The sequence below is a fragment of the Panthera pardus genome, unplaced genomic scaffold, assembly GCF_024362965.1.
Source record: "Panthera pardus isolate Hobbes unplaced genomic scaffold, ASM2436296v1 HiC_scaffold_27, whole genome shotgun sequence".
NCBI lineage: Eukaryota > Metazoa > Chordata > Mammalia > Carnivora > Felidae > Panthera > Panthera pardus.
The window spans coordinates 122,022,916-122,046,154 of NW_026526843.1; the positions used below are offsets into that span (position 1 = coordinate 122,022,916).

Here is a 23,239-nt window from a genome sequence, read left to right on the forward strand (position 1 = left end):
CAAATGTTTGTTGCCCACGCCGCAGGCTGCTTTCACAGATGCATTAGCGGCCCACAGCCAGGACACGGTGCTATCGACAGCCGGCACTGACCGTAACGAGTCACTTTCCAGGACAGCGATGGCATCAGCATCGGGTCGGGCGGCATCCCTGATGGTGAGTGAAGAGCAAACTCCAGGGGACGGGTAGCAGGCTAATGACAAGTGCTACGGACTGAACCACATGTCCAGCGTTACAGCTTTGCGATCGAAGCCTGTCATCCCACCTCTGTACGGGGCTGATGCCCTCACGCATGGGGGTTCCTAGCAGCAGGGAGAGGAGGGAAAGAGGGCTGGGAATGCCGGGTGTGGGGAAGCAGGCACCAGGAGGCAGGATTGAGTGGGGTGCTGGAGGAGAACAGGCAGATTTGAGACCAGAGGGGTGGAGGTGCACAGCCTGGGGAGGCCACGGGGACTGGTTTTGGCTCGAGAGACATGGTGGCCACTCGGGACTTGGAGCAGAAGGTGGGGACGGGCTCCCGTGGCTGCTGTGTGGACCCTGCTGAGTCTGGGTGAGGCGGGTCAGGTGGCTCCCGCTGTCTTCAGAGGAAAGACGGTCCCGAGTGCTGCACACCAGGCGCCCGATGGAGACGGCCGGATTCTGGATCTGTTTTGAAGCCTCTGGCCATCGGAGAGACGATCTGTCTCACCAAATATATGTAGCAAGTGGGGAACCCACAGTTTAAAATGGGATCTGACCTGCAGCGAAGCCCTGGGGCCATTTGTCAACAAGGAGAAAATGTTCCCGGTGTTGGGAACAGGCTTTCAGAGCGCAGGTGAGTTCTCCTGTCCCCCCGGCCGTTGCTCCTATCACTGAAATTGGATCGGTTTCCGTCCTTGCAAAGCTGAGCTTAGAAACGCCGCCTGAAGAATGTTGCCCGCGATGTCGCCGCAGCCAGGTGCCTGCCAACACCACGTGCTTGGGGGCCACTCCAGAGCTACCCTGAGCTCACCCGCATCGATGACACTCAAGTGCACGAACAAGAAACAAAAATAGGAAACTCAGTGCTTGGGGTTTATAAATACAGAGCTGAAATGTGCAATCGCAAAGTTCATTCCAGAGGAATTAATCATATTAATATGGGACACCTGGGGGGCCAGATTTGCTGTGTAACGTTCAAGGGCCAGGACGGCCCTCGTTCTACATCAAGACGTGGATGTAGGCTCTCACTTCGGATCCTCTTTGCCCTGGGAGCCACTGATGTCCAGGGATGGCCTGCGTTTTGTGAACTCCCCCTGCCTCTTCACAGCATCTGAGGTTTCTCAGAGTGCCAACTACACTCAGAGCCGGCTGGCTTCTTTCCAACTAAGTTCAAGTTGCAATCGGCTAAGAAATAGTATCTTGACGGTTCAGGCAGCCTTCACGGAGAACCATCCATACGTGGACACGAGTTCTAACCACGCTGGTCTGCTGTGTGGACGATTTCTGTCATCCATGACCCCAGACATTGCAAAGTGAGGGGAACTAGTTTGTTTAAGATTAAAAAAAATAGCAATAACACGGGCTCATTTAAAAATGTTGAAAGGAGAAAAGGTAAAAACTCCATAAAAGTAAAAAATATTTTTGCATGTTTTCTCCTGTTCTTTGTATATTTACTTATTTTGGCACAGATCCTGCATATAAATAACTTCAGACATAAAAACCACACTGTTCAATGTAGTGATCAACCTACCATACAAAGAGACAAAATACAACAAATACAAGGGAAGGGCCCTGTGCCTGCTTCTGCGGTCCATCTCTGTGCTGTCCTGGGCGTCATTAACCTCTCTCTGGGTTTTGGTTTTTCATCTGTTCCCGGCATTGTTCTACAGTTTTAGGGTACCGGGTTATTCACACTGCCCTTACCCATCTGAGGCGTACCACCGGTATATCCTGTATATGGAATCCTTTCTTCTCCAGCTGTGTCCTGTTTGCATTCCATCCCACGGTTTCCAGAATGCTTCAATCAGCACAGTATCTGTGAAGGTCATCATGCTGATAGGTGAGTTCCTCTTAATGCACTTTCCACTGCTGTGTGATAATTCATGCATGACTCTAGCACAATTAATTTCCACACTTCAGGTTGAGTATTTAACTTGATTTGCAATAAACATCCTTGTACACATATCCCAGTGCAAATAGGCAAGGAGCAAAATGCTGAGTGAGCTCTCCTGGATGTCCCCCCCCCCCTTGCTCTCCAGCAGCAATTAAAGTTCCAGCCACAGCCTCTGAGTTGTTGCTTGCTTCAAACTGTCCCCAACACTCGATCTTCTTTTTATAAGAAATGGCCGTTTCTACCGCTTTCTGGCTTGCTCTTTGGATGGACTGAAATTCCTCCCTTTGAATGCCTGCCTTCAGTGGTTGGGAATGATACCCTCTTTTTTTTCTCCAAATACTTGTTCCTTCATCTGTTGTCTTTAAAGTCCTGGTCGTCAAGAGGGTTTTACAATAAAATGTTGAGTCAGTCTCAATATTCCAAGACAGCTGGAACTTGGGCTAGAATTGATTACCTAGCCATCTCTGAGAAGGATTTTCGCCTTCTCAGTAGTATGGAGCACCCAATATCTTCTTTTTGGCCTTTTCTTCCTCTTTGTCATCGGTGTGTTCAAGTTTGAATGCATAGGTCTGGCGTAGATTTCTTTGTATCGATCCACATGGGAGTTGTATTCTTTTCTCAAGTCTATAAAATTCTCAGCTGCTATTTGTTCCTTTCTCGTATTCTGATTTCTCCTTCGACCAGCCCAGTGAGTCCTATAGCAGGCATTATTTATTGACTGTTTGTGATAGTCTAGATGGGCAATACAGCAATGGAGTAAGACATCTAAAAATAAAAACCTTTTGACCCCAGTGCATTTTATATCTCAGTGGTGGAAGCTATAATAAACACATAGTATGAAAAATAAATAAGGGGTAGAGTGGTCTGAATAACACCCATCCCCTCAAGAAACCAGGTCCTAATTCTAGGAATATGTAAACATCACTTTCTATGGATATAGGGTCTCTCAAAATGTGATGAAATTAAGGGCTAAATTGAGACGGAGAGATTGTCCTGGATGATAATGTCCAGGTGTGCCCCAAATATATCACATGTATCCTTAAAAGAGGGAGGCAGAAGGCGATTTACAACACATAGGAAAAAAGATAAGGTGAATACACAGGAAAGAGAGATTTGGAGACACTGATCTTGAAAATTAGGGTGATGTGGCCACAAGCCCAGGGATGTCTGGAGCTCCAGAAGCTAGCAGAGGCAGCAAGCACCCTCTGGAGGGAATTCGGCCCTGCTCCTCCTGGATCTCAAACTCCTAGTCTTCTCGAGCGGGAGAGAATAAATTTCTGCTGCTCCTAACACATTCCTATCACTGCCCCAGTTTGTAGTGAATTGTTACTGAGGTCCTAAGAAACAAATAGACGTGGCAAGAAATACAATGAAGAAAATTAAAGGGGACGTAAGGAATGCTTGTGGGTGGCAACTTCACTTAAAATGGTGAGGGAAGGTAACATCTACTTAAAATGGGAAAGTAGCATTTAAGCAAAGACCTGCGGAAGGAGAGGAGAGCCTTACAAAGAACTTTCCAGGGAGAGCAAGCACCAGGTGAGGGAGGAACTTGCCCGGAATGCTCCAGAAATATCTAGAAGCCCAGGGTGTAGAAGAACATGGGACCATGGAGGTGGTGATGGGGACCCATCAGTCGGGACCTTGCACATCACTGTGAGGTTCTCAGATTTTATGAGAAGAATCTGTTGGGGGGGGTGGTGTGACACAATTTATCCTCTGTTTTAGAAAGATGATTCTTCCACCTACATGTAGCCTCCAAGACTAGGGAACTGGGGTAGTGACATTATATTATTGTGTTATATTATTATTATTTTATTATTATTACTATCCTGAGAGAGACAATGGTACAAGCTTCTAGAAGGGCATTAGTGGGGATCATGAGACAGGGTTATACTCTGGACATATTTTGAAGGTTCACTAGATAGGACATCGGGTGGGACAGACACCTAGAAAATCTTGGAAAATTCTAGAAACTGAAGGTGCAGAGAATGGCTGATGAGTCTCGCTTTCTGACTGTCCAGCACACATCCTACCCTTTAGCCGGTGCACAAAACAGTTCTTAGACATTCAGAAACGTGCACAATTTCTAGAACTGATATCTGCCCAATGGGACATGCTTGTGCCCTGTGTATTGATTTCTGAGAAGTTTTGTGAAGCCTCATTTGAACACCAGTCATGACTGTCTTTTTCTGGACGGGTAGTGCTCAACCTTGTCTGCACATCAGAAATACCTGGGATACTTTTTAAAAAAAAAATTCCTGCGCTCAAGCTGAACCCCACACCAATGACTTCCAAACCTCCAAGGATAGAACCTGGCACATGTACTTTTAACGTTCTCTTTAGAGTCTCTCCTAAACATCTCACATCACTGCCCTTCATTTTCTGTTCATCTCTACTGTTCCTGGTGTCCCAGGGACATTTAGTAATTTCAGGAGACACTTGGGGTTCTAGCAACACAATTATCATCTACTGGGATGCTCTAAATATCCTACAACACACGGGAGAGTCCCCACAACAGGGAATTATCCAACCGCAAATATGAGATTGATAAACCTCGTCCCAAACCCAGGGAATCTTATTATTGCATTAATGAGTCCAGGAATAATTGCCAAATTTTTAAATGTGTGTGTGTGTGTGTGTGTGTGTGTGTGTGTGTGTGTGTGTGTGTGTGTATCACTTTGGGTTTTAATCAACAAACTGAAAATCGTGAGAGGGCAAAATGGAAGCAGGGGACAAGAAGGATAAAGTGTGGGAACACCTGGCTTGAACATCATCTCTCACACACCTAAGTGCCTCTAGGAGCTAGTGTGGGGGACAATTAGCAGCTTTTGAGAGCAAACGGAACAACGATTTGCATGTTCTTTTCCTTCCTGAACTGCGTCTGTGAGAGCTGAGTTAATTATCTGATAGAGTCCTATCAACACGGCAGGTGTTGGGTCGAGCACCGATGTCTGTTCCTTCAAGGTTCTGAACGCAGCGCATCAGCCAGAGGGCCTGCTCTTCACTGAAATGGTGTGCATGGATGATGGGAGGGCCCCCACTTTCAAAGATTGCATTGCATCCTTCAGGAAGCTGTCAATGACTGAGTGGGGACCAAGCAAATCCTAGAGTTTGCTTTCCTGTGCACTTCCTGACTGCGTTACTGTTTCTGGACAGTATTTTACTATTTTTTAGAGGGGCCCAAATAGATGATCAATTATAATTGATGGTGAGTGTGCGACTTTGGGGGCATTTGGCTAAGCCTGAGGACATTTTTGGTTGTCACAAACAAGGTGGGGGTGCAACTGACATCTAGTCAAGAATGGCCAGGAATACTGTTCAATATCCCCTAATGCATAGGACAACCCTCCCCGCGATCAAGAGTGACTCAGCCCGAGTCTCTCTTGGAAAGAGAACAGCAGAATAAAGAAAAAGATGCATGCCTTTACAAATAATCTTAGCATGTGGTTTCGTTAAATGTATTGATATACACTCTTTTTTTTCTCCAAATACTTGTTCCTTCATCTGTTGTCTTTAAAGTCCTGGTCGTCAAGAGGGTTTTACAATAAAATGTTGAGTCAGTCTCAATATTCCAAGACAGCCGGAACTTGCACTAGAATTGACTACCTAGCCATCTCTGAAAAGGATTTTCGCCTTCTCAGTAGTATGGAGCACCCAATAAACATCTTGTTTCTTACTGAGCCTGCTGTGACTTTGCGAGTGCTTAAGTGGAAAACAAAGGTTGGACTGCATCTATGCCACAATTTCTCTGAAGTGTCTGACTATTTTTTTTTATTTAAAAAAAAATTGTTTTTTCTTAATGTTTTTATTTATTTTTGAGACAGAGAGAGACAGAGCATGATCAGGGAAGGGGCAGAGAGAGAGGGAGACACAGAATCAGAAGCAGGCTCCAGGCTCTGAGCCATCAGCACAGAGCCCGATGTGGGGCTCAAACTCACAGACTGTGAGATCATGACCTGAGCTGAAGTCGGACGCTCAACCGACTGAGCCACCCAGGCGCTCCTGAAGTGTCTGACTATTAAAACCTACATAGAGTAATTCTCCTCTTCCCGATTCCATTATTGTGGTCAACTTATCCCGGTTTGTGAAGTCCTGCCCCAATGTTAGAAATAAAAGTCCCATGTCCTGGGAACTTCCTCATCCTGGGATCGCTGGTGATCCACATTCCATGGAAATGATTTTAAGTCTGCTTGGTGAAATGTTGCATTGGTACAGCCTCCCAAAGCATAACTCGCTATTTAGCATTCCCCCAACTGGGAAAGAAATGATTAAATCTCTCTTGTCATGCGATGGACACTTCTTATACACACAGTAGATTTTTTTCACTAGGGAGAGAAAGGATCCTATCCCTAACAGTTAATCCACTTGTTTTGGAGAGTTGTTTCTAAAATATTCCAGCTTCCTCATTCCATGATTAAATTTTATTTGTATCCAGTTTGATAAAACTCAAGGACCACTGAATATGTCACTAAGGGTAAGATTTTTAACACTTTAGAGAATTGTGTATGCACGCCTATTAGTATTGTAATTCACTCTTTTCCTCACAAATGTAAAGTCATGCACCACATTTAAATAATAGCCCTGTTAATAACAGGGACCCACTTTAGAGAGCCCTGAGAAGTCTTCCGGTCCCCACAGTGGCCCCAAATGAGTTCATTCAGTTAGGCGTCACCTCAGCAATACCAAGGGGGCTGATAAAGATCAGGCTGGAGTGCCCATTAACTCACACTTAAAAAACATCTTCTCAGAGTGTTCTAATAAAATATCCTTGTGCACTTGGTAGAGGGGTTGACGTTTTAATTTAGAAAACTCATCAGTGCCTTTTTTCCAGAAACCTAAGTCATTTGTACTTCCTACTATGTTTGCCTCTGCAGCTCTGAGACAATAAAAAAGCTGAGAAATCCCAACATACTTCTTGATAATTATCTCTGTGATGTCAAATGTGTCCTACTATACACCCAAAACATAGTCATATGTGAATATATAGGAACATGGTTACAAATTCAATAAAGATTCCATATATGTGCATATGGATATGTATATATGTATGTGTACACACAGACACACAGCCATGAAAAGATTAGATATACATATATATGAAAACAGATGATAAATTAATAAAGTAGATGTCAATATATAGAGGCAGAGATAAGATTCCATGATCCATCCTGGAATTTTTATATACAAGTAAATTTCTGCTATCATCTTGTTTCATGCTATTTAAAACAAAATTGCATGCTGATAGAAAGACTTTGTGTTTTTTTTCTCCCAATGTGTGTGTTTGGAAGATTCTGTATAAATGATAGGGAAACAATATAACTGGATTTACTGAATTAAGTCAAAATTCTTGTCTGGATTCAGATATTAGGTTAATTTAGGGCAGGGTCAGCAAACTGCAGCCCCAGGCCAAATCTGGCCCTCTGCTTGTTTTTATAAATAAAGTTTTATTGGTATACAGTCACATCCATTATTTAGGTACTGCATGAGGCTGCATTTTGTTCTGCAGTGGAAGGGTAGTGTGTCTGTGCAGAGACTGTGTGGCCTCTAATGCCAAAATATTTACTACTCACCCCTTCACAGAAAACTTCTGCCTACCCTGAAGTGAGACTAAAGAGAATCAAGTTCTATTATTTTTAGGAATACCAAATCGCTGGTGAAATATTTTAAAGCCCAGGTAGATTGAAACAATAATAACAATAAAAACAATCTGAGTAGCAACAAAATAAAACAAAACAAAACAACTAAATAACAATATTAGCAAACCAATAGTAAAAAGACAACACATTAGCTAAGCTGATTTGCCAAAACACTCCAGAAAATAATAATGATAACAATAATAGTATTTATCATATGTAATTGTTATATTTAACAATATAATTATATATTATAACATTATGTATTATATAATCATACAATCATTATTATATTATATAATAATATATGTAATAATAATCAGAATAATAATGATTATTATCATTATTATGACGTTCTGCTACCAGGGAGCAAGCAGGTACCATGTTACCCGTTGGCCCACTTACTCATCCTTCATTACACAGGCCTCAGTTACAGGCTAAAGGTTTGTGTCTCCCCCCAAATTCGTATGTTGAAATCTTCACCCCCAGGGTGATGGTATTTGGAGATTATGACTTTGCGAGGGGATTAGGTACCGAAGGTGTAAACCCTTCATGATGGGATCAGCGTCTTTATAAAAGAGACCCAAGAGAGCTCCCTTGCCCCTTCTGCCATTTGAGGACACAGTGAGAAGACATCAGATGTTCTGCCAGCATCTTGACCTAGGACTTACAGCCTCCCGAACTGTGAGAGACAAAGTCTGTGAGACATAAACGTCTGTTGTTTTAGCCACCCAGTCTGTAGGATGTTTGTTATGGTGGCCCAAATGGGCAAAGGCACTCTCCCTTCTCCTTTTCCTTTGTTGGGGCAGTTCTGAAAAACAAACAGTGTGACTCCCATTGAAGACTGTTTCCAACTTCAGTAAAGAGGATGAGTTGAACGAAGCGAGAAGGAAAATGTGACTGTGGTTGGGTGAAATTAAAGCTCTACCATGCGCCTGAGCACTGAGTTCTGTCTGGTATTTACCTCCCTTCTCCTTGTTGCTGATCCAGAGATTTCCATGAACGAACAAACTCTTTATCTTCACATTCAGCGTCCTCTGTCTGCTGAATGCGTGCAGGAAACCCTCAATCCATTTGATGATGGTGCCTCCCCAACACCTTCTTGTTTGAGGTAAACTGGGTAGGAATCTCAGTGTCGGCCGCCATCCGTCCAGATGGCAGTGAATCACGGTGCAAAGAGCAGGCTATGAGGGGGACACTGATGAAAGTCTCATTGCGGCAATTTTCAGGACTGGTACTACACCTCCCTGGAAGCCAGTTAGAGGGTTTTCTTTCCACAAATGGCCAGTGGGTTTTTTTTCTAGATATGTGGCATATAGCTTCTGGGGTGCCTCCCTCAAACTAAGGTTGAATAATGACATTTTAGCCATTATCACTGACAGGGAAAAAAAAAAAAAAAACAACCGATGGTTACTCTGATGGTTTCGTTTTCATGTGACCATTTCCCCGCATGTGGCATGTCTGTGTTCTATTTGCTCAGCAGTATTCAGACACTTCCTTTCTACGACATGGAAATATGACTCTCATTGCTTAGACTTTCTACACCTTAGGGATGTATTGATACTTGGTGATAAAAAGTCACTCAATGTTAATGAGCCCACCTCTTTCAGTGAACCAGGAGAGAGTGTGAAGAGCTGCAGTGTCTACGGCTGGTTACCTTTGCTCCATAGTGTCTCTAGACCCACAGCTTATGTCCCTAGATTCTACCGCTTATGCCACTGGGCATAGCTGGTGTTCCACTGGATTACCTACCACGTCTTGTCACTCTAACATCCACTGCTCACCATCACTTACGCCTCTAGGCTCCACTGCTCACCTGTCCAGGCTCCCCTGCTCACCACTCTAGCCTCCACAGTCCAGGTTCTAGTCTCCACTGCTCACCGCTCTAGTCTCCACTGCTCATAGCTCTAGGCTCCACAGCTCAGGTTCTAGTCTCCACTGCTCACCATTCTAGGCTCCACTGCTCATCGCTCTAGGCTCCACAGGTCAGGTTCTAGTCTCCACTGCTCACCCGGCTCTAGGCTCTACTGCTCACCATTCTAGGCTGCACTGCTCACCTGTCCAGGCTCCACTGCTCACCACTCTAGTCTCCACTGTTCACAGCCTAGTCTCCACTGCTCACCGCTCTAGGCTCCACAGCTCAGGTTCTAGGCTCCACTGCTCACCGCTCTAGTCTCCACTGCTCACCGCTCTAGCCTCCACAGCTCAGCCTCTAGCCTCCACTGCTCACCGCTCTAGGCTCCACAGCTCACCGCTCTAGCCTCCACAGCTCAGGTTCTAGTCTCCACTGCTCACCTCTCTAGGCTCCACTGCTCACCTGTCCAGGCACCACTGCTCACCACTCTAGTCTCCACTGTTCACCGCTCTAGTCTCCACTGCTCACCACTCTAGCCTCCACAGCTCAGCCTCTAGCCTCCAGAGCTCACCGCTCTAGGCTCCACTGCTCACCTCTCTAGTCTCCAGTGCTCAACACTCTAGGCTGCTTTGGTTACCACTCTAGTCTCCACTGCTTAGCCTCTGGTCTCCATTATTTAGTACTCTAGGTTCCAGTGTTTACTGGAATGGACAACTGTAGACACCCTATAGATATGAGTATCTTTTTCCTTAGGATGGAGTGAGAAACATAATAAGAGAAGATTTAGATTGAATCCGTTTGTTACTAATTAATAGGTGTATCTTTTACACGTAGATCTTCACACACCAAGCTACCTCCTTGCATAAAATCTTGGAATTTCTCACACCTGTCAGTGCCCTTTGGCCAACGACCACCAGGGCCAGACCAGCAGTTGGACAATTTTAACTTATTACTTGTTGCAAAAACAACAAAACTGCACTCTCTGGGGTACCTCAAGAAGAAAAAAAAAATTATATGGTAGTGTTTGGACTTTGGTTGGACGATTTGGGTAGGAATCAAGGCACAACTAGTTAGGGTTTCATTCTGCATTGGGGTTTCCCAGGAAGATGAGAAACTGTATGACTGAATATCTCAATAAGTCCTACCATTGGAGAAGGTAAGGTAAAGCTGTAATTGGCAAAGATACAGCAGTCACTTCTGGATCCTAAGAGTGTTTCATATTTTCTGATTTGGACACGGTTCCTGTTTTACCTGCACACAGATATGATTACAGAAGTTGTGTTTTTTTGCTTTCAGTCCACCAAGTACAGAATTGATGCTGATGTTGTGTGAAATCGTCATGATTAGCAGGAGATAGCACAGCCAGCTGTGTGTGGCAGGCCAGCTCCTGATTCTGTGTCGGAGGCTGTTTTGCTGTTCCATGACCCTGTAGCTGGTGGATACAATTATCTCATGCCTGGAAAGCAGGGTTAAATTTACTTGGACCAAACTTCTTAAGCAATTTTTTTTTACAGAATAAAACACCATGGATAGCTTTCCTTAGAAAGGAGGAGTCAGGTAGAACAGATACTTTGGAGTTGGATGGGGAGTGCAGAATACCAGCTCTGGCGGATGGAGCTGGTAAGTGTTAGAATGACCCTTGGATCTTTGTTAGTATCTTTGTCAGAGATCTCCATTCCTTCACGTTGATCGTGTCTCTTTGCTCCTGGGTCCTTCAGAGTAGGAAATATGAGGACTTCCAGTCCATCTCTGAAACTGCAGTCTTTTTTTTTTTTTTTTTTTTTTTTTTTGCTCCAGGTACTTACTGCCAACTAGCTAGCGGACATGTTATCTCATGGGCTACATAATGGACAAGTGTCTTTCTGGCACATCAGACTCCACCTGCTGAAATGTAACGAACCATCTGCCTTTTACTCAGTGTCCCTCTGCCATATCTGGACATTCCAGAATGCCTTAGGGATGGTCTATTTGAAAACTGAGTATCCACCCACATGAGACAAGTGAATTAAGCAAGCAACATGAAGCAGCTAAAATGAATGAATGAATGAATGAATGAATGAATGAATAAATGGTGGCGTTTTATTCAATGTAGTTGACCTGATAAAGAAGAAAGAATGTGAGACAAATGGTCTGTCCCATCATTTGCCCCACATCTGGTACCAGGAGCCATATCTCTGTGGTATGGGCATCTTTGCAATGATGATACTTCATGACAGGGAGCTGCTCTGGCCAATACGTGAGATGAGATAATCCCTGCTCAAATTTTGGTGCTGGGAGGATGGAGATCACGCCACCATCTGAACACAAATGTTGGCCAACCACAGCCAGTGACCTCTTATCCCTGGCAGAACTCAATTCTTTGATAGCACCCTGACCCTTACTCCTAACTGTCTTTACTGACCCTGTGTGTGAGATAATCCTAAGCCCTCCACTGACACATTTCCTTTAAGGCTGTTATTTTGCAAGTGAGGATCAATTTCTAATATGACTCTTTCCTCTTAAGACCAGGCCAGAGAAGTTGACTTGGTAGGCTGGGTTAAGTGGTGGGGAGGGTATGGAAACAGAGAATCTTAATTCATCATTAACTTCATCATGCTATCTTGCTGAAGTTGGTAAAATAATTCACAGGCATGAAAAGACTTTTGTAGGCAGGTCATGCTGAGCACATTGAAATTATTTCCAGTGTTAATATACATCATGAATAAAGAGATACACTTACAATATGTCTTATGTTGGGTTCTAGTATGAGATATAGTTTCTGAGATAAGAATTTGAGTGCAAATAGTTTATTGTGCTCAAGAGGACCAGAGGAAGAGTGGGATGTGAGACACAGCAGGAAAGGAAAGCAGTAAGTGGTGAGTTATCCTCGTGGGCAAAAAGGCCAAGTTCTATTTAGGGACTTTGAGAGCCACAATACAGAATTATCCCACCTGATGGGTGAGGAAGCTAGAGTAGATCCACCTACTGACCATCTGTCATTGCTTTAGGGGTGCTTACAAGGTCAACAACTCCTTAGAACTTTTTGTCTCCTCCTATATTTGGTCCATTGTGTGTTTCCATAGCAAGAAAACCACCCCAAGCAGGGCATCAGGGGCGTGAGCAATGAGAACCTTTGGCAGGTAGAGGTGACTGTCAAGGCAACACGGGTGGGTCAGGGACTGAATCCACCACAATCTTAGAAGGGATTCAAATTATGATTCTCAAAGCTGCAGCAGTCAGACAGTATTCAAGACAATCCAGGTAACTGGAAGATGATGATGCCATTTGCCAATACACGAGATTATTCTGGGACTATTCTAGACCCCTTTTTTTTCTCTCACTTGTTGCCTCCTTCCATGCTGTCACTGCCCACACTCTAAGTCTCCTTTTCTCTAACTGGGATGACTGCAACAGCTCCCTAATTCCATCTGGTTTTTCTCCTCAGTGCTTTGTTCACACAGCCACCCAGGTGAGCCTCCCAATATGCACACTTTCTCAAATGCACGCATTTCCCTGCTGAGAATTTTTCAATGACTTCCAACTGGCACAGAATAAAATCCAAATTCTTGATATGGCATGTAAGCCTCTCTGTCACCTGCAATCCGCCTTTCTAGCTCAGCATGCCCACCTTCTCAGATGTAGCTCAGGGGTCAGCAAACATTTTCTCTAAGACATTTTAGGTTTTGTGAGCCTTGTGGTTACTATCCCAACAACTCTGAATGAATGTAGCCATAGACGTTAAGAAATAGTGCCGAAGTGGTGGGCGGGGCTATGTTCTAATAAAACCTCATTTATGGAGACTGAAATTTGAATTTGATGTAATTTTCATGTGTCACAAAACATTACCCTCCTTTTGATTTTTTTTTCCGATCATTTAGAAATGTGAGAACTATTCTAAGCTCAGTGGCCCCTAATTTGATGACTCCTATCTAGCCCAACTAATGACATTAGGCTGCTCCCTCAGGATTCCATGCCTTGACATTGCTGTTGGCTCCCCTGCCAGGCACAACTCTTTCAAGCCTTGCTCATCAGGTGGCTTCCTACTCATTGTTTAAGAATCATCTCACACTCCCACCACATTGGATCTAAATAGCTCTCAAGTATCTCCAAGAAACAGGGTTATGCTATAATTGTTTAAGCTCCACCATAAATGGTATCACCAATGGACAAGAGATTCCATACTGAACTCCAACACTTGAAAGAAGAGGGTGGGGGTGGACACTCATGTCCTCTCCGGTGAGCCAACTTTGAATCCTGTGCACATTTCCACAGAGAGGGGCAGGGCACTTGCTCATGACAAACCGCTGGGACTGTGGCATCAGAAGTTACATGGCCAACAAGATGTACTATATCCTGTTAGACTTACCAGTGCCTACACTTTCTTCCAATCCAACTCAAAAGGCACTGTTTGAAGTCACCTCCAAATCTGACCTCCCTCAGCCCTCTCCAATCATAATCTATCGTTACACTAGGGAACAAGAGGACCTCTCTTGTTCCTGTCTCTCTAAAATAACTTATCTGATTTTGCTTCATGTCAAACCTTTATTTCTCTGTTTCTCCTTGAGGTGATAAGTGGCTTGGGATGGGGAACTGTGTATTTCATGTGTCATTCTTTAGCATAGTGCCTTCATCTTCATACTTTTTTTGTAATGCATGCATGAAGAAATAAATGAATTAATGACATCCAAAGTAGGGTAGAACGTTTCCTCTTGGGTCCAGTATGTACGTTGAATCTTGCTTGAGTTTATCTGCTAGGCTTTGGGCTGGAGAAGGGCATTACACATATTTCTTCAAGCTTATTCTCAAGAAGTACAGTGCTACACCATGACTCATCTTGACCTTTTCAGGTGCATACATATGCATGAGGCCCTTGTCAATATTTAAATACTCTTTAGATATGAATAGATATGACTCTGTTGTTGCCCAATTATCTACATGCATTATTTCAGAAAATTTTCCAAATTAATGATGAGCATATTGATCATTGGCTAATGTTAATTAGACAACCATAATCGTCTTTGAACATATAGGAAATAATATCTGCTTTAGAAAGGTATATTTAAATATCAATTTAATCTCTGAGGTACTTCGGAAAATGCCCTGATGGGAATAATTTTACAGGATCATAATACTCAGTAAAAATCCTAACTATTCTCTGACTCATTATTAAAATTCAAGATCACAAAACGCCATATACCAAATGATGTATTGTACATAATGACTTTCTTATTCGATTTTTCTAATCTCTATTTTTCATCCCCTGGGGTTTTTTTCTCAGTAATTGTCCAGAGCTTTAAATAAAAGAATAGTAGTGATTGAATCTTCGTGCGTCTTTATTTTTAGACTCACGTCTTGAAGTCTGCAGAGCGTGCAGCAGAGAATATAAGAGAAAAATGTGTGTGTGTAGATGGTCTATGAAAATCATTTCAAGTTATTATGTGTCCTTCAGTTCACCATCCTAAGAAAGATGGGAAAAAAAAACCTTGTAGGGTGAAATAGCTCTCTCCCTTTTTGTGAAAGTTTATGTTTAAGATTTTAGTATTTATCTATTTGACCCCTTGAGGGCCTCATCAATAACAGCTTCCATCTTAATGTGTCCGCAGTTCAAGGGTCATGACCCAGTAGGAACTCTGTGAATGTGTGAATCACTCCGCCTTTACTTTGCCACATTAATTTTCATTTGTCTCCATGAACACCTTCAGGCCCTGGATCTGAGTAATTCTTGGGTTTCCTGCAAGCTTCTTTTATGTTCAACCATAAAGGTTTGACACAGAGCCTTATTATACAACTATATTGTTGCTGACAAAATAATTTCTCTGACCACAATCAGTCATATCCTATGCACCTACTCCTTAAATACAGTGTAAGATGAGATTGTGGTAAACACCCTGAATAGACTCACTGTTCAGTCTCTCTCAGAGGCATGAATTACCAGAGGTTCAAGAAATACAGAAGTCCTAAAGCATGCTGTTTGAACAACTGAGGTTTAGTTTAAAACTCTTAACTCCTTTAAAAAAGGGAAGGCAAGATTTTTTTTAAAGGTGCCCATTCTGCGATAATACATGCACTGAGACCAAGTAGAAATATGACCGCAGAGATGTTATTAAAGCGTGTTTAGAAGGTCAGTGAGGACTGACCTTGAAAGTACCCAGAACTGAAGAGTAGTGAATTCTGAAAGCAGGTGGCAGTGGCTTTAAGCAATAAGTAGGAGGCAACATCGTGAATACGAGCAAAGACAATTTTGTGAGTGTTTGCCCAGCAATGGATGTGCTAAAATTGGAACCATACTGATTGATGATATTTGGCAAGTATGTTGAAAAGCATAGAGCACTCATTCGGTATAGGTGGTCTATTCTTGGAAAGGTTGGTGATAAGGGAGGGAAAGAGGATGAAGGCTGGAGATCGTCCTGAGATGTGATGGAGTTTCAAGAGCAGATGGGGGAGATTCTTCTCTCTGTTCCTGTGCTCCCCATAGACTGGAGGTAAGAAAGCATGCAAGTATAGATCATTTTGCAGGAGATGTGCGGAAACAAGGGAGATTATTCTGGAAAATGACTACTTTCTCTTTGCATTAGAGAGGGAGGTAGATCCAGGCATAAGGATTGGTGGGGCAGAGCTGATGTGAGGCAAGGACAGGGAGATGGGTGTGGTGGTGGAAATAGCGATGCTCTAGCTAGGAGAGGACGGCAAGTGAAGTTGCACAAGGGGCTGGCACAAGCTAGGTGCACATTAAATATTTTTGCTTCTATGATGCCTTTGCTCATGATACAAGAAGTGGTCGTTTTTGTAAGATATTTCTGCAGCCACGTCTCATGTGTGTAACAAGCCCCTGCAAAGTCCGTTTCCTGTGTGCTAGAAGGAAATGAACTCGCTGAGTTGCTAGCATCATCTCTTGCATGGGTATCCGCTCACAACACGGTGAAAATTGCCCTTAATATCTGGCCATGGGACACAGAGATGTAGTGCATTAATTTTTTTCTTCCCTGCCAGCAATGATTTTTGCCCCAAGGCATGACAGTTGATTATGAAATGGCTATTGGCTGTGTGGACAGGTGACAGCAAGTTGAGTCTAGCATAAAAGAAGTAAAGTTAAGTGGGATGTACTCCACACGGTGAGGATATGCAAAGGCAATGGCCAGAGTCTTTGCTGGATGTTCTCTACATACAGGAAATTGTGGCAGGTGTTGGGCCACTCATGTGCACAAGGCTCGGTCTGTGCTTCCCAAATGTTAAGCATGTCAAGGAGCCATGCTGCAGAGAACGGTTTCATCGGCCTGAAGACTCTGTTTCAGAGATTCAGTCTCACAGGGGGCATGGGCCAGTCCCTGCCACTATGCACCCTTAGCACACAGGCATTTTGTTTTTACTATAAGATGTTTGCTTATTGAGTTGTGCCTTTGGAAACAGTGCTTTGGGTAGAAGGTGTGTGTATGTGTGTATGCGTGTGTGTGTGTGTTGCTCCCAAAGACAGCCAACATCTGAGGTCCCCATTCACTGTTTCCCTTAAAGAGCCCAACACACAGACGTGGTATTTTCCACACAGTGAGTGCCCCATCCCATGACTGTTGCTGCCTGGCTGTCTTCAGGCAGATGGAATTGTCTGTTGGAATCATTGACTACCAGTCCCTTTGCTGAATATGGTGAGGTTTTGTGTTTCCCTCAAAGAAACAATTAAATTAAAAATGTCAAGGAAATCATTGGAGGTTTCTATCCCAATGATACGATGTGCTGTAGGCATCACATGGGTACTTGTTTAAATCAATTGTGGTTTGGTAATTAACTCAGTAACTACTTCAGCTGAGAGACCTAAAGGGGACTTGGTGTCTGAACAGTCGCCAGAGTCAACAACACCCTGGGAATTTTTTGGTGTAGTGCCCAAATTGCCATGGTGCCATGACTGCTGAAAACCCTCAAGAAAGAATACGATGTCCTTCACACACTGAGAGAAAAGGGGAAAAAGAGAAGCCACTTCTGGCTTTCTTCATCATTTCTGTCTGTGGATTCCCTTATGCAAGTCACTTGGCAAATCCCTAGGCAAAGTCTCTGGCTTCCAATAAAGAAATCACAGCTAGCGATACAGGAATATTTTGGTCCCCGATCTGTTTTCATAATTACCTCCTCCAGCCCCACATTCTATGAGTTTATTTAGTAAACAGCCCGCTCACCAATACTTCAGCAATGAAAACATCGAATGCTTTCTTTTTGGAGAAGGGATGGAAAGAAAATAGCATTGAGCCCAAATCCTTATTAGCTAAGGAGAATCTCTTTGCGGGCCTTGTGATCATTTTTCAAGATAGAAATACAACCTTTCATCACACTTTGAGAGATGTCAGAAATATAAAACTCATTATCAACCATGCTTAGGTGAGTATTTCTTCTTGCGTCTCACCTCACAAATCTCCATGTTTGTATGAATTATATTTTAAGTGTGAAAACCTATAAATTATGCAAGATAGTTTTTTTACAGCAGGAGGAATTTAGCTGAGCAGTTAAGCCGAATGACTGGTGCTTTCGCAGCCTCACTAGAAGTGTGGAAAATAAGAATTACAGTACAGGATCATCTGTGCACCTTGCACAGTCTCCCCGTCCTACATCCTCTCTAGCTGGTTCAGTCTTTCTCGCCCATCAACATTCCCAGGATGGTAATCAGTACTTTGTCTTCCAGTTTCCTCCCCACCCCTCCTTCAGACCTGCCATTCAGGTTTTCTTCTCTCTCTACTCAAGCCATTTCCCCAAAAGACAGATCATACATCCATGGGATCAGAGGGAAGACGGAAAGTGAGAACAGTAGGTCATAGAACAAGGACAATGCATAGTAGCAGAGCACTAAGCAGCTTATCCCTATAGAGTCTCTAAGGACAGGTGTAGTGGTCAAGCACTCACTGGATCATCCCAATACATTTCCTATTCCCTCTGAAGTAGGGATACATTCTACTGGGGTAAAGGAAGGGACACAAAGAAGGCCTTGAGTGCCCTGAACAATGTGATAAGGATTTGGAACCACTCCTTGGAGGAACACAGAAGGGCCCCCCATCTGTCAGGATTGCTGATGGCATTGGGGTACATGTAAGTTAGAGGCAAATAAAGTGGTATGATACCAATCCCCCCAAATACTCAGCAGTTAGTACTGGAGAAACAAACTGGGTTTTCAGCCCAGGTTCAAGAAGTGATGCAGCAGAGGAAACAGAAACATGAGAGTTATAGGAGTCCATGCATCAAGGAGAAATCTGCTGAAATGAAAATCTTGGAGTCCGGCCTGAATGGCCAGGAAGGGACTTCTGAATGGACAGGAATGGACAGGAAGTGAGAAATGGGAGGTAGGGATGCACAGTGGGGCCAGCCTGGATGAAGGGACTAGTCAGAGAGTAGATATACTGAGGAAGCCAACACTCATCAACAACAGAGATGAACCATTTTTACCAGAACAACGCTCAAGGAGAAATGATGAGACATAAGTATCTTTGCAAGAGATGCAAGGGGTTATAACTTCTGCTTTGATTTACAAATTATAAAACCTTTGAACAAAGCTACACAGGCGATGACAGCTCCTCAAAGTCAGACACATACATCAGAACATGAACGACAGGCACCTGTGTGAATCCTTAGGAAAAGAACGGCAGGTGATTCGTCCCCAAATTCTAAATTTTAGGTTGTAATAAGCAGTAACTTCTTTTTTTTTAATTTTTTATTTAAAAATATTTTTTTAACGTTTATTTATTTTTGAGACAGAGAGAAACAGAGCATGAAAGGGGGAGGGTCAGAGAGAGAGGGAGACACAGAATCTGAAACAGGCTCCAGGCTCTGAGCGGTCAGCACAGAGCCTGACGCGGGGCTTGAGCTCATGGACCTCGAGATCATGACCTGAGCCGAAGTTGGCCGCTTAACCGACTGAGCCACCCAGGCGCCCCTTTTAATTTTTTTCAACGTTTATGTATTTTTGAGACAGAGAGAGACAGAGCATGAACGGGGGAGGGTCAGAGAGAGAGGGAGACACAGAATCTGAAACAGGCTCCAGGCTCTGAGCGATCAGCACAGGAGCCCGATGCGGGGCTCGAACTCACAGACTGTGAGATCATGACCCGAGCTGAAGTCGGACGCTCAACCAACGGAGCCACCCAGGCGCAAGCAGTAACTTCTAAAACGATGCTAGGCAGGGCCTGTTTTGAACGAGTAAGGTTGTACTACCACCTTTCTGCATTCCATGGAGGAGCACTCGACTCAGTGAAATTGCTCTCCAATGACAATGAATGCTTACACCATTGAGTCATCTCCCTTGGATAATACGCTGTCAAACTCCTGAGATGGACACCACTTTTATGTTCTACGACAGTCATGTTGTGGATAATCAAGAGCTATTTCCTCTGTTCCCGAGAGGGATTTATGGAGAGGCACATTTTCACATCAACTGGTTTGGTAAATAAGTGTGTCACCTTAAAGATGGTGGAGGCCATACACTGACTCCTCAGAGAAATATCTGTCTTTAAAACACACACACACACACACACACACACACACACACACACACACACACACACAGAGTCAAGCAGCCTTGGTTAAATAGTAATAAGATGAGAGCAAACACCAAAAACAAGCTCATCCTTTGTTTGGCCAGCAGCCAAAGCAGAGATTCAGCACAGCATTCTTCATCCAACCAAGGTGATATGCAATGATGTGCCGTGTGATAGTAAGAGAAAACCTGCCATGGACTTTCTAGCACGCTTCTCCTCAGTGCTCACAGAGGAAAGGACAGTCGCACATGACGTTGTAGAGTAGTGTTCATGTACCTTTATGAAAGACAAGCCCTTGGGAACCAACAGTCTCTCGCTCAAAGGATAGTTGGGAAGGCACCCAAATGATGACATTGGGTCTCTGCAAAGTCAAAGACAAGCTGCCCCATCAAAGCGAGCATGGAGATCGTGACAAGGGCATCTGGCCGTGTGACATAGACACTGGCCATCATGAAGACATAGCTACGGATGAGTCATGCTGCAGGTTTCTGATTCCCAGGCCAAGTGGCTGGTTTGCAACAGAAGCATCACACAGTGATGGTGAGTGCACACATCAGCCCTGCAGAAGGTGTGGACAGCTGCTAACCAGAGAGCAGATTACCTGCACTGTCAGCCTGGCTCTTGTCTGCGAGCGTCCCTACTCGGACACAAGCTTGACACACACGTGTTCCTCCCCAGACTCTGCAGGGGGACTTCAGAGATTCACATATCTTATCAATTGATTGGAGCCCACAGATATGCCTGTTTTCTTCTGAGCTGGGTCATTAAGTGGATTCCATAGTTTGGGGCTTTGTATGTCTTCTGTCTAACAGAACCCTTCAAGAGCATCATATACTATACTGGGAGTTGATGTCAGTGCAACATTTTCTTTAATTTTTTATCTGTTTTCTTCACTTCCCGCCCCCCCCCCCCCCACCAAAAGTCTGTTGTTTTGGCCATTGTGGCATGGATTGGTAGGGAACAGATTTTTAACAGATCAGGCTTCCTACGGACGGTCTTATGAAAAGCTCTTCCTTGAAGAGAGCAGGGTTTTTCAACCTCAGCATTAGTGACATACAGGGCTGGATAGTCGGGGTTTTTGTTTTTTGTTTCTTTGTACGCAGCTGTCTCGTGCATTATACTGTTACCCTTTAGGACCAGATGGTAGTACCATCATCACCCTCTCTCCAGCTATGACAACCAAAAATGACTCCCAGCATTGCCAAATGTCCACTGAGGGTAAAATCGCACCCTGGTTAAGAACCAAAGGCATGGACTACGTTGACACTTAAATCCATAAGTAGTGTTCTCATTGGTTTTTATCCTTTTTATTTTCCGGTCAATTTCTTTCATATGTTTCAGGACACAGCCCTCAGCTTTAAGACGTCTGACTCCACAACACGCACACATGACTTCTGTTGCCAAAAACACTGGCCTTAACTGCTTTGTTTACCACAGTGCTGCCAGTGAGCTCTGTGACGTTGCGGACGCTTCCCGTTTTGCCATGGCAACGCAGGGCACTTCTTGTTGAACAGTTTGCGTGCCCTTGATGTCCACAAAACAGCCTGGGCATCGGTTCAGAAGGAAGTGGCCAAAAGCACAATGCGAGGTTGACCGAAAGTTCCCTCTCCTTGTCCCTCTTGTGTTGTTGGGTTTTCTTTATCGATCTAGGTTTCATTTAGGTTTTTCAGGTGAATTAACTGGAGACTGGCGGATCCAACTGCAAAGCCGTGTGACAGTTCTGCAGAGTGTTTATGGAGCACAGTCAAGAAGGGTTTCACATCACGCAACTTATTACATAAGGGGAGAGAATGCTCACACTTTCAGAGCTGTCCTTCTGGTCACCCAGTGGGAGTGAACACATTCCACACCCAGCTGTCCCCCAGCTTCTGTGGTGGGCACAGAGATTTGATTTTCTTTCTTCAGAGTCTTGGAGCTTTTGTGCAATGCCAGCCCACTAAGGTTTTTTATTGTCTTGAAAGCTCATAAGCACGAAGGCTGAAGGGAAGAAAGATGCCTTTCATGGGTTCATTGTGCCGTGATGGGCAAGCCTCAGCTCTTGAACACGGAAAATTCAGCCATGGCCAGTTTGCTAAGACTCCAGAGAAACAAATCCCTCCTGTTTAATGAGAGACCATGCAAACGTTCCTCAGGACAGGAGTCATGAGAAGCGACACTGGCAGATAAGGAATCCATCCCAATTGTGGTCTGCTGGGAATTTAACATTCATGACTGTGGGTTCATGTCAATTCTGATATCAACTTAAACTTCTATCAAGGCAAAATCGCCAAGGTCAGGGAAGACCCATTCTCCAAAGCTGTATGTCGGGAATCAGTGCTCATTTAAAAAGTTCAGGAAGGGAGCACTGGGTGGCTCAGTCGGTTGAGCGTCCAACTTCAGCTCAGGTCATGATCTCATGGTTCACAATTTCAAGCCTGATGTGAAGGTCTGCTCTGACACCTCAGAACCTGTAGCCTGCTTCAGATTCTGTGTCTCCCTCTCTCTGTACCCCTTCCCCGCTTGCGCTCTCTCTCACTCTCTGAAAAATGAATAAGGGGCACCTGGGTGGCTCAGTTGGTTGTGCATCTGACTTTAGCTCAGGTCATGATCTGACAGTTAGTAAATTCGAGCCCCATGTCAGGCTGTGTGCTGACAGCTTAGGACCTGGAGCCTGGTTTGGATTCTGTGTCTCCCTCTCTCTCTGCTCTTCCTCCCTCCCCTGCTGCTCACACTGTCTCTCTCTCCTTCAAAAATAAATATTAAAAAAACTTTTTAATGAATAACCATTGAAAAAATTAAAAATGGATAAGTAAAAAGTGCAGTAAGCTTTTCCCTTAAGGTAGGCATAGTTCATGGGCAAGAAGATATTCATGTCTGCTTTTCTTCTTCTTTTTTTGTTTATTTCTGAGACAGAGAGAGACAGAGCATGAGTGGGGGAGGGGCAGAGAGAGAGGGAGACACAGAATCAGAAGCAGGCTCCAGGCTCTGAGCTGTCAGCACAGAGCCTGACGTGGGGCTCGAACCCACCAACCGCGAGATCATGACCTGAGCCGAAGTCGGATGCTCAACCGACTGATCCACCCAGGTGCCCGTGGTTCTCCCTTATTTTTAACATAGAGGTCCTTATGCCACCGAAACATTCCTTTTTAATAAAAGACATTTTGGCATTAAACAAATAGCATAGCTAGAGGTCACATTTGTCATATGGTAACA

General features: G+C 44.1%; 1 protein-coding gene across 3 annotated transcripts in view; it reads right to left on the reverse strand.

The window, feature by feature from the left end:
- PUDP (pseudouridine 5'-phosphatase) overlaps positions 1-23,239 on the reverse strand; it is a 463,943-nt gene that overhangs the window by 121,996 nt on the left and 318,708 nt on the right. Inside the window, exon 7 of one of the 3 annotated variants that reach the window (XR_008418357.1) lies at positions 1,514-1,994. The exons of the other annotated variants lie outside the window; for them this stretch is intronic. The gene's annotated coding sequence lies outside the window, so the exon portion shown is untranslated. Of the gene's footprint in view, positions 1-1,513; positions 1,995-23,239 lie in introns of those variants that run through there. 3 annotated transcript variants of the gene reach the window in all.